Consider the following 12,047-nt stretch of genomic DNA (forward strand, 5'->3'; position numbering starts at 1 on the left):
TGAGGAGATTTTATCAGAGTCCAGAATAACTAGAGATTTTAACTCTTGTAACTCCTGATGCCCCAGTTTAAAAGTATTCTGATGTTTAGCTACCCTGCACTGAGCTAACATGAGGCATCTTGAAAGAGGTCAGTGTACAAATCCAGTTTGCTGTGATATCAATTCCATGCATTAAGGTGGGTTGATAAGAATATGATTAGCACCATTTTTTTTAATGAACTATTTTCAATTTGTCTTAATTCTCTTATGCCAGATAGGTGTCTTCTGCCTGTCCATCATCCACTGTAAATGAATGCTATTGCAAGAAAAACGTTATTTGTAATAACAGGAAAGAATCTATCTTCACTGGGTTTTTTTCTATTTCTTCTTTGAGAAGCTCATTTTATTTTCTATGTATCCTTTTACCCTGTAAGTAATTGTTGGGCAGATGCAGGCCTTGTTCTGCACTTAAAACCTGGTTCAGGAAGCATCTGTGTAGTTTTTGTGGATAATGTCTGAAGTCAGCAACACAGAGTTTATTCTCCATTTTCCTTTACAACTCTTCCTCTGGAAAAGAAAAGGAAATAGTTTTGCATGATTTACTTGAGATGTGTAAGTTGTTACTTAAAATGCCATTTTTTTTTTTTAATATTCAACTATAATCTATAATCCCCACAAGATAAGGGAAATAGTTCTACCACTGAGCAAATACTACATGACATACACTATTTCCAGTATTTCCAGTTATACTGGAAACTTTCCTCAGTTTCACTTACACAAGGTGTGGAAGTTCAATCTTCCCTTTTGGCAAGGGAGCTGCTCTAAGCAGTTTTATGTTTGGTAGCCAAGTTTGTATCAAACTTTACTATATTCAAATGACATATGTTGGAAATCAAGATGGCTTTATGCAATATTTTCCTCATAACTTTTTAAAATTTAAAAAAGCCCTACTGCTTCGGTGGAGCAAAATGTTAATGAGAGGAGATAATTATGAAAATTATTCTCCTTCCTCAGGATATCCAGTCTTTATGCTGGTGATACATATTTGCACGTCTGACCTGATGCAGTTTCTCAGTGCACATCTTGGATGAGGGTGGGGTGCTGAGAGCTGCAAGAGAACCGTGAGGTTCTTTTCTCCTTTGATATCTCCTCAGATGCATTGTAAGTGCTGATTTTCTGTCAGAAATGGGTTTCATAATTTCATTTTCAGAGGTGGATTTAGTTTTAGAGCAGTTAAGAAAACGTAAATGCTCTACTTGGAAAACCGCATGTGGGACAAGGAGGTACATCATAGGAGCATAAAAAATTACTTTTAATTAAGCATTTTCAAAATACAAGCAAATACATTTTTCTATATAGCTGTGGGTTTTTTTCAGATCTGAGTAAATATTTTAATTTTTAACAGTCCCACAGGGGCAGAATGGGGTTGTCTCTTAAAGACTGGAAATGTAGCTGTCTGCAGCTCTTTCCCACAAAGCTGTAATTCATTGGGCTGAAGTTGATTTAACTTCTGTTTATTCAGCACTGGGAACTCTCAAATTATCCAAGATGTGGACTAACTTTTTGTAAGAGGCGGGTTATGGGCATGTATTTACTTCTTCTTAATTGTATGAATTGCTCCTCAGTCCTGGTCACAAAACGTGTCTGTGGGTTCAGCAGTAATTGCTAATATGGAAAAAACACCATTTAGACCAGGATTTATGTACTTAGTGCTGTTGTAGAAGCAAATATCCAGACCTGTGGGGAAAAGCCAGCATCCTGTGGCCTGGGGAGCGCTGAGTGCTGTAAACCACGAGGCAGTGAGGAATCTTTTTGGGCTAATTTGTGCTGGGTTTGCTGTAAACTGTGAGAGCTCCTGGCCAGCACTGACTACTCACTCATTTTCTGCTTCGTGGAAGTGAAAAGTATTCCAGATAGACGAAATGCCAGGGTAATTATAATTAAGCAAGCTGCATAGTAAGCAGTGTGAAAGAGCCTCTTGGCACTGGAGAAGGGAAAGACTCAAGGCAATGTGGATGGCACTAATTCACAGAGGAAAGGTTGGGAGGCAGGGCTGGGCAGACCATTAAGGGTAGATCTACTCAAACAAATGACACCGCGTGGAAAGAGAATTTCCCACTCGGCTGCCAGGGGACAAGCAATCTTTCCATGGAGGAAGGCTTGCATTAGGGAGTGCTGGGAGCATTCTGGTTCCTGTGGGCTTCTCTCCGTGACCTCCCTGTCCCCTTGAAGACCCTGGAAGGGTTGGGAAGGGCATTGTGCCCATGGTGTGTGCCACTGCAGCCTCAGGAGCTGTGGGCATTCACGGCTCTCTGGTTTTCCTCCTGAGTTCTTCTGTGCCAGTAGCAGCCATGGCCCTTCCCTTTTAACTGAGGGACCTCACAGAAAAGCCCCAGCCTGTGTCACCTCCAGCATCCCAGAGTGGCTGGAAAGCAGAACATCAGGACGTGTCATTTCTAGCAAAAAAAAGTTGCTGTGAAAGTTATTGTAAAGGAGCACTTCTATGGGAGAAGAAATGTGCAGCGAAAGAAGTCAGGGATAATTGGAAGGTGCAAGGAAAGTGACCAAGACTTTAACTCATTTATCCATTTAGTGATGGAGAAAGTGAGAGGCCGTAATGAGCCAGGAAAGCTTGTCTGTAGGAAAATCATTGAACACTGTGGATTAACTGGACACAAGAGCACAGCTGTAATCAAAGGCTTTGTCCTCAGTTCCTTTTTGGCTAGTCTGTAGATGCCCTGGCAAGTCAGTTGCACATATCTTCCTGAAAGTATTTTTTAGGCAAGTAACGAAGTTTGTGTCGTGTTTACCAACGTGTTCATCAGTGCAATGACCCAGTAAAGTAACAGAACAGGTGCTGACTTGCAGTGTTGCAAAGTGAAGTCCTTGGGTACTTGGTTTGTGTTTCTCCGTCTGTGAAAAGCAAAACGATCATTTTTGAGTGAATTTCCAGTTTTCAGTAGGATGAACACTGGAGTGGAAGCTGGGGAAAGCCAAGGTAAACAATACACACTTAAAAATTTGATTTGCACCGTCCAGAAATGTGAGTCCTTCAGGAAGCAGGAATAACATTTCTGGAAGGTGCTCAGAGGGTATTCCTGACAGCACCCAGTCCACACAACTTCTTATGCTCTCGAAACCTAAAATAGTTGAGCATGTCCTGACATGGTTGTCTTCACCAACAAGATTCTGGCTTATCAGAAGCTCCAGGGATTTTTGTTTAGCTTTTTCTTTCTCGTTTACTGTTTTGTGTTCCAGACATTTCAATGCTTAAAGTTTTTCTTGCCTCACAAGGATACAAAAATTACGTGTTTTTATTCATTTACTGGAAAATCATTCAATATGGCTATTAGCAGACATGAATCCTAAGTGTTTAAATCCCTCAGTGTGGACTTTATATGTTTAAAAATTCAGGAAAAGGTGAAAAAAAAAAAAATAAATGTTTGCTGTTAACTTATAGGGAGGATTAAAAAAAAAAAAAAAGACATTTTAAATGGTAATAAATTTTATATCTCACCCTAAGTTTACAACTTGTTATGCAAACTCTGTGCATAAAAACTATGCTCTCTTAAGATCTCTTTATGCATAAATTCATCTTGCTGTTAGTGAGCTGTGTCTGTTCTCTGTATTTTTGGGAATGTCAGGTCTGCTGTAGAGCTTTATATGCTCATTTCTTCCAGAAGGTGATTCAGAGGGGAAGGCACAGTTAAAAATCATTTGTGGTTCCATTTTCTTTTCTCTTTTTGCAAGTCAAAGGCTGAACCTTGAAAATACAGCAGGAACAATGCTGTATTAATTAAAAATAAGTTTTGGTTATGTTTGTTTCTTTCCAACTTCTCCTTATCAACCCCTGTGGCCATTCACTATTTAGCATCACTCTGTACATCCTCAGTGGAACAGAGCTGTGCTTATCTCTTCATTGCAGAAAAGAGGATCACAGGTAGTGATGCATGTACAACTGTTTATTTTCTGTTTATAAACCATAGAGAAGGGTCTTGATTAAGTTGACTAAGACTGGTTATTTAAATTTCTTTTGTGGTTTTTGGCTTTCACATTCCCGGTAATGAAACAATCAGAACAAAAGAATAAAAGGATGATTCCTACCTGCCCTGAGCAGCCTCTGAGTGCCAGGAGGATGCAAGAGGAGCATCACGCTCAGAAAGGCAGATCCAGCCCATCTCAGAAACACAGAATGGCTTGGACTGGAAGGGACCCTCAAGGTCCTCTCAAAAAACCAAACCAAACAACCCCAAGAATGCCAGATGCAGTCAGGAGGGTGGACTGGATCTGTTCCTACAACTGCATGCACAGTTAATGAGCAAAATTTCTGGTTCATAACTCCTGCACTCTTTTCGTTTAAAAGCCTTGGTCATATCCTTGGGCTGGATCGTGTCCCCTCTGATGAAGTTATCTGAGCAGCAGCTTTCCAGCGTGTATGAATGATGATACAGTTCTCTCAGCTAATGAATATTCTAGTTTTCCAGATACTTGGAGGATGAGGTCATAAGTGCTGGCAGTAGAGTGAATTTCTGACTTTGAGGCTTGTGCTCTTTGAGAGGCGCTTAGACTGCATGATCTGCTGATGTTTTCAAAAGAGCAAACTAAAATCGTTTTCTTACTGCAGTGTTTTAGAAGGCATTTTTTATAATTCTATTGAATGTCCAGTTTCTTTATTTCCATTTTTCCCCTCTTCATGGTTCATGCAGACTCATTAACCCAGCACAATTAAAATAAGACAAATTAAAAGTTCCTTTTTGTCTTAAACTGTAATTGACTTACTATCTTTATGGTATTCGGCTTTTTCAGTGTGAAGGGAATTCGGTGGAAAATATAAAAAACTACCCAAACATAAAACCCCTCCAGTGTTTTGAAGAGAAAGGCAGTGTTTTCTGTTTGGTTTGAAAATATGTTCTTGCCATTATCTATTATTCTTTCTGGGAAATACATCTCACTTTCCAGAAAGCTTATAATTGAGCAGAAAATCACAGAATTCTGGAAGGGTTTGGTTTGGAAGGAACCTTAAATCTCATCCAGTTCCAACCCTCTGCCATGGGCAGGAACACCTTCCAGTGTCCCAGGCTGCTCCAAGCCCCAGTGTCCAACCTGGCCGTGGGCACTGCCAGGGGTGGGGCAGCCACAGCTGCTCTGGGCACCCTGTGCCAGGGCCTCACACCCTCACAGCCAAGAATTCCTTCCCAATATCCCATCTGACCCTGCCCTCTGGCACTGGGCAGCCATTCCTCCTTGTCCTGTCCTTCCAGGCCCTTGTCCAAAGTCCCTCTTCAACTCTCTTGGAGCCCCTTTAGGCACTGGAAGGCCAGAAAATCTTGGATGTTATAATGGATCCCAGATGAAAATATTCATCAAGAATGAACGGGAGGATGGGCTTGGCGAATATCTCCTCTGCTAGAGGAGAAATATCCCTGAATGTCCACTTGATTATGGTGGTACCTGAACAGTTCCTGTACACTGGATTTTCTTTGGCTGTTGTCTTTGGTTTGGTCCTTCTGAAAGCGGCGAGGAGCTCAGCTGTCCTCATGTCCTGGTTGTTACAGAGGAGTCTTTGAAGCCTTTTGCAGAGTGGCATGCTTCCCCTGGAGAGCTCGTTCACACGATGAGCTCCATGTGCAGTTTTGCAGGTCAGTCGGACTAAAAGCTGCCCAGTTTCTTGGCCATTGCTGGGGAAGTGGGAGCTGATGAGGGGCTCAGGCTCAGCACAGCTCCTCCAGTGCCCTCTTTAATCGATGACACTGAGCCAGACCTGGTGCAGAGCCTGGCTACAGGCTGTGTTATTATACAGAAGTGTAACTTCATCCCTTTCACGGGATAGGTTATTGTCCTCTCCTGTGGAAGGGATTGTGTTACTTAATTGCGGGGGAAAAAACCTCAGCCTCTACTTGTGCCCCATGTCAAAGAAAAAAAAAAAAAGCTTCCTAATTAGACCTAAATTTTGCATTCCATAGAGGAAAGCCGTGGTTTTGCCTCCTATAAAACTATTTTGGACGTGTTCCCATTTCATAGTGTGATTTGATATTAATGAATTGTTCATTCACCTGGAGCCTCATAAGGGTCTGTCCAGCCAGCCCTGTTGTGTTCAACCTTCCAAAATGTTGTTTCAGCTATACTCAACAAAGGATACCAGCTCGTGCTATCAGAAATAATTAACAAAGTCTTTGGGCTTCAGGCAGCCTTTCTTCTCTTGCGTGTTTCTAATGTCTCTTGTTTGGGTTTGAAATTAATGAAGGGGATTCATTTGCACTTTTGTTTCAAGCTTGATTTTGGCAATGGTAACAAGCAGTGGCCTGTACTGTTTTCATGTTTAGTCCTGTGTGTTCACAGAGGAAGACTCGGAACTCTAAAAAATATATTTAAAAGGCTTTTTCTTATGCACTTCTAAAGAAAAACCAGCTGACAGTACTTCCCCCTTCTCCCCACCAAGCAGTGGTTGTGGAATATTGGAAAAGCCAGCTTTGTTGCTCCAAGCGTTCTTTCTCCATTTCAAAAATAAAAGATGTTTGGTGTAAAGTGCTGGTTTTATCTTGCAGCATGTGCTGCGTGACTGCCTGACCTGCTCCTGTTTCAGACTCCACAATTTCCTCAACTTTCTGATCTTTGAGTGTAAAACCCAGAGTTTTCATCCTCAGTGCGCTTGAAACCACTTTAAGGACACTCGACTCTTGTTCCTGAGCTAATCACGTTCTCCTATGCTCAAATAATTGGGATCTATCTTCCCAAAAGCTCCCAAAATCAGGTCTGCTCTAGCTCCTGCTTGCCTCCAATCTGTGTTCCCCCCTCAATCTGCATCCCCTTGAGCTTCCAGGAGTTGGTGCTGCCAAGATTGAACGAGTTTCCCCGTTTAATGAGTTTCCCTGTTTGGAGAAGTATTTGTGGTGCTCAAATTTTGAAAAGCTTCTCGTTATAATGATAAGGGAAAATATCAGCAATTTAGGCAGCAGCCGCAAATTTGGGCAGTTTGGGGACTGCTGAGCATGCAAAAAATTGTGGAAAATTGGAAATATCCGTGCTTCTGGCCAAGTGGGGTGAAGCCAAGGAACGTCTCTTGCTACATGGCTTATCTGCATGGATTCTTCTCCAGGCTCTTGCAACACAGTGACAGATTTTGTTATGTAATTGTTTCTGTTTCTGGACTCGGCCTAAGCCAGCAAAAGCAGAAGTATCTGAAAGAAAATATACTTGGGGGAGGAAGGGAAGAAAATGGTAACTACACATTTTCCAAGCTAAGCTTTGGACTCTGAGCCACTCTGCTTGTATTATTTTAAAATAAAGATAAAATAAACCCCAAAATCTGCATCATTTACGCTGGAATTCAATGTATTCACTGTCATTTTGAAATTATGAACCAGAAAAAAAAATATTTTGCAGTAAGTTTAACAGGAAGTAAATTGAATTCTGAGTTAAATCTTTGTCTTTTCTTACTCTTCATGAAGTTGTGTAATTATTTAAAAAACATTTTATGAAGATACACTGTTTTAGAACTATTACTGCAGAATTCTACTTGATTAGGCTGTTGGGCTGTTTTAAAAGTGCTTTTTTTTTGTCCTTGTCTTTCTGAAGGTAACTGCACTTATTAAATATCACCAGATGCATATATTTTGCTTTCATGAGTATAGTCCCACAATTCTAATTTCTAAATTAAACCATTCATAGGAGGTAGCTGTACCTTAATGGCTAAACCTAAATGATAAATGGCTAAACCTAAATAAAAGCACAAGTGATGCTGCTGCAGGAGCACTATTTTTGGAGAATTCTTTTTTTGCAGGGACCTACATGCAATATGTCAGCTTAGCCCTGTTCTGTGGAGAGCACTTTGTGAACCCTCTGTGGATTTTAAGCTCTCAGAGCAGCACCTGAGGATAATAATGGGGTGTTTTGCTATCCCTGGTGGCTGTGAGTGTTCAGCATCACGATGTAAGGTGATCTGAGGCTGGATGTTTTTAGGGCTTATTTGGGTAGCAGTAGTGCCCAGGGAGGTCCTGCTGACAAAGGCTATGGGTCTCTTTGGCAAGGTTCATGACAGCAAACACAATAAACCTCTTGTGAACAGACTTCATTTTTAGATTGACTTTTACCTATAGAGCATCAAATAAAGGCCAGGGCTTGCAACAGAACCTGCAGAAAGTCTCTGCAGACTAATCCTAGGTGTGCAATGTAGACAGTGGTTAGCACCATGTTCCTTTGCTTCAGTGAATTGTCCTACAGCACAGATCCTGGTTTTCTCTCTTGGGTCGTCACCTGAAAGGATACAAGTGCAGGGAGTGTGGGTTGTCACACATGGGGACAATAAAAGCACACAGCCTGCACAGGTGAAGGATGCTAATCACTCTTCCAGCATCTTTATTTTCAGGCTTTCTTTGTATGATTGCCATGCAAGCAGCATAATCTCCTTTGCAGGCTGTACTCAAGGACCACAGAGAACCTTTGTGTGTTTGGAATTACTGTGGGGGCAATAAGTTGGAAAGTAATTTGTGACAGTAATTTGTTGCTGTCTTTCTTGTCCCTTGCCAGAATAGGGGACAGGAAAAAAGTCTGGATATAAACTTTATTTTTGCACCTTAAGGAAGAAAAAGTTACTGCTTCATCTTTTCAGGGAAGACTGCATTGGTCATCTGTGTGTGGTGCTTTTGGTGATTCCCAGAGCAGTTGTGTGGCCCTGGAAGCAGCTTCAGCAAGGAGCTAAGCAGGGATCAGGCATTCCACAGCACCCAGGGCAGTTCTGTGAGACAGCATGGAACAGCCGTGGTGTGCTGCAGCTTCACATCCATCTGCAAAATGTTTCACAGACTGATACAAGGAAATCGGGGCACAAACCAGCAGGGGAGTTTTCTCAGTTGTATTTCTCTTGGATCTGTGGTCCTTATCAGTGATGGAACAGCCTGGCTCTGTTTGGGCACATGGGTTTTTAGTCTCTTCAGTGCTCTGTTGTCAGCCAGTGTCAGCGTTTCCTCCAGATCATCCACTGCTTTTCCTCCAGATCATCCACTGCTTTGATGTGCCTTCCTGCTTTGTGTGAAAGTTACAACCGTGTCTTTGTTTCTGGGCTGTGCTGGGGCTGGCTCGTCCTCACTGTTTATACCGAGGCAGAATTACAGCAACAAAGGAACCCTGGCAAGAGCCCCTGAGAGCTGGGCATTGTTGGAAGGAGAGAAACTGCAGGATTTACCCTTTGTCCATTTGGTCTCTGTGGAGAAGGTTTTAATCTAATCTGAATTTTGTTCTATTTTTTTCAAAATCTTGATAAAATTCTCCTTGGAATATTTCAGATTTTAATTTGCTTTCTTTAAAACCACGTGTTACAAACACATCCGTGTGAAAATTGAACATTTGTTTGTCTGGCAGGAGTTGACATTGATGATGTGAAGATGTGTCCACTTTTCCCCCTCTCTCTGTCTTTAGCTGATAATAACGCTGTTGATTTTCTTTCCATATGAAATAATCAAAAACTCTCGATTTTAAAGCTCCGTGGAAAGTGCTGTGCAGAATCTGTCGCAGATAGCATAGAACATGAGTTTAGTTTGGATTAGAGAAGGTCAGGGATCCTTGACAAAATGTTGTGCAGGACAGCATCTGATGGTGTGCTCTAAACTGCTGTGGCCACCACCAGGTACTTTATATAGAGTAATGTTACTGGAATAGTAATATGGATATGAATAGTATATGAAGAGTAACATCTCCCTTAGTCTTCTGTTTGGTGTTTTTTGGTTTTGTTTTCAGCTTGTACTTGGACTTTGAAACTGTTTGAGATATTGAACCTGTCATTTAGACATGGGGTATTCTTGAAGCTCACATCTCAGTTTTTCCACCATTTGGTTTGGATAAAATCTCGCCCCTTAGGGAAAACAGTCTGGCTTTAATACTTCATAGCTGCAATGCAGATTATGTGAGTAGATTTTACAATCTCCCTCTATTCAGTGCCGGTGTTTTGCTGCAGTTTCAGCTCCTGACAGATGCAGACCTTAAAACAAGGGTCAGCCCTTGTGCAGTCGCTTCTGTAGCAGTCCCGGAGACTGGGGTGGGCTCTTGTCTGAGCTGCCACCAGCAAAGCCTGTGTGCTGCTTTCAGTGTCTGCCCTTCTCAAGTGTGTTCTCACATGAGTGTACTCAGCAGGGATTTTGGGAAACTTTGTTGATTTAAAGTTAATCCCTTTCACTGAGTTTCACTGCCAAAACCAGTTTTAGTGGGGTGTGTTTTTGTTTACAGCAGTGCAGCTGATCCTTGTCAGCTATCTCACGGTACATCTTAGCATAGGAAAGGATCAGAAAATGCATGTGAGGAGCGAATCCAAACCCTCCTTTCTCACTTAACCTCTCTCTGTCACAATATAGTCTAAAACATGCATTGAAGAGTTTGCATGCAGGCATTTAAGATCTCTACTTCTGTGAAAAGAGCATAATGTGTAGGAGTGGAGAAACTTGGCAAAGGCAGGCAGCCGCTGAGTTTGTTTGGGTTCTTTATAATCTGTTGTTAAATGTAAAAGCAAACAGTTATCTTCTGGTTTCCACCGTGACTTTGGACTCTGAACATCATTGAAAACTCTGGGATATTGGTGTTTTCTCCTAACTGCTGAATTGCTTGTGTGGGTAGCATTTCTGAGTGAGAAGTGAGCGCTGGAGATGCACTGAGTACAATGGAAGTACAAGAAATTAACCACATTCAAAACTATGAAGCAGAAGTGAAATGTGGCATCCAAATGTATTTCGCCGTTGGAAATGAGAAAGATTGTGAGATTACTCAAAATGTGCAGGCATCATACCTATTTTTATTGTATCTGATAACATGGAGATAAAAAACTAAATTGTAAATCCTTGTATTCTGTCTCAGGACTAACACTGGCTTGAGTCACGTGGGCTGAGTGAAATCAGTGCAATTGTTCGCTCAGCTTTGTCAGCGCTTTCCAATTTTTTGTTCATATCGTCACAGGCTTACTGGAAATTGTGACTTCTTGCTGGGCTGTCCCTTACAGCAGAATCCTCCTGTGGTTCTGTTAGATAAAGCCTCCAGTGGCAGCTCCATGTTGACTTTCCCAGCTCGTTTCTACCTATGGCCTCACTGAGTCTCCGAGCTGTTTCCCAGAGGTGAAGGAGGCTGAAATCTGGTTTCTTTTACATCCATGTGGAGTAGTAATGATACGTGATCTGCTGTTGGCAAGTGCTGTAGCTGATCACTGGGGTGTAGTTCTGACCATAGGGCCTCTTGAGCAGCTAAAATATGTTCCTCATTAAAACTCTTGATGAGCATTGTGCTTAAGTTGCATTTGTGAAAGCGAGCTGTCAGATGGTATTTGTTAATTTTTCCAAAAGCTGTCTATTTTTCTTTCTTTGTGAGGTCACCTCAATCTCCATTCTCACCAAATGGTGCCCCAAGCTGCAATAAGGAGTGGATTAGTGTGGGAAGGTTAATTCTCACTCAGGAAGACTAACAATAAAGCTATATAGTCATGGCTTTCTGTTCTTCAGGGGAATAAGCAGTGGTGCCAAGTAATCCTAAACTTGCTTTCTAACTCTTGTTTTACTCTAGAGAAAGTGGGAAAACAGTTAGAAAAAAAAACTAGCTCAACAACAGTCATAATTTTCTTCCATTTATTCAAAATGTCCCCCACATGAGGAGAGTGTGAGATGTGCAAATGATGCTGTCAGGAGCTAGATGCTGTCTTGCTGCAGAGACTTGATTTTAGTCTTTTATCTAAATGACTGCGAGGGCCTTAAGAAACAGAAATGTTAATTGTTTCTCAGGTCGATGGCTTTACATGAAAGAAATGCCAGCATGTGCAAGATTGCTTGAAATGTTCTTCCTAGTCCTGCTTGACTGAGCTGGTTGACAACCTACAGTCAAAAGGCCAGCTCAGCCCTGTTTCAAGTCTTAATTTTTTTCCACCCTCTCTTCCTGTTACCTTGTTATCTCTTTCCTCCTAATCCCTCCTTCCTTGCATCCCTCATTCTCCAAATGCACTAGCATTGCTTTTCTCTGAAATGCCTCTTTTCTCTTAGCCTTTGACTAAATCCTTTTTTGTGTCACAAAGCAATGTGTCAGACAGGACAAACTCCATTGCT

General features: G+C 41.7%; 1 protein-coding gene across 2 annotated transcripts in view; it reads left to right on the plus strand.

The window, feature by feature from the left end:
- PRKCD (protein kinase C delta) overlaps positions 1-12,047 on the plus strand; it is a 60,851-nt gene that overhangs the window by 21,947 nt on the left and 26,857 nt on the right. The window lies entirely within an intron of this gene.

Source organism: Hirundo rustica, chromosome 12 (assembly GCF_015227805.2).
Source record: "Hirundo rustica isolate bHirRus1 chromosome 12, bHirRus1.pri.v3, whole genome shotgun sequence".
NCBI classification, from domain to species: Eukaryota; Metazoa; Chordata; class Aves; order Passeriformes; family Hirundinidae; genus Hirundo; species Hirundo rustica.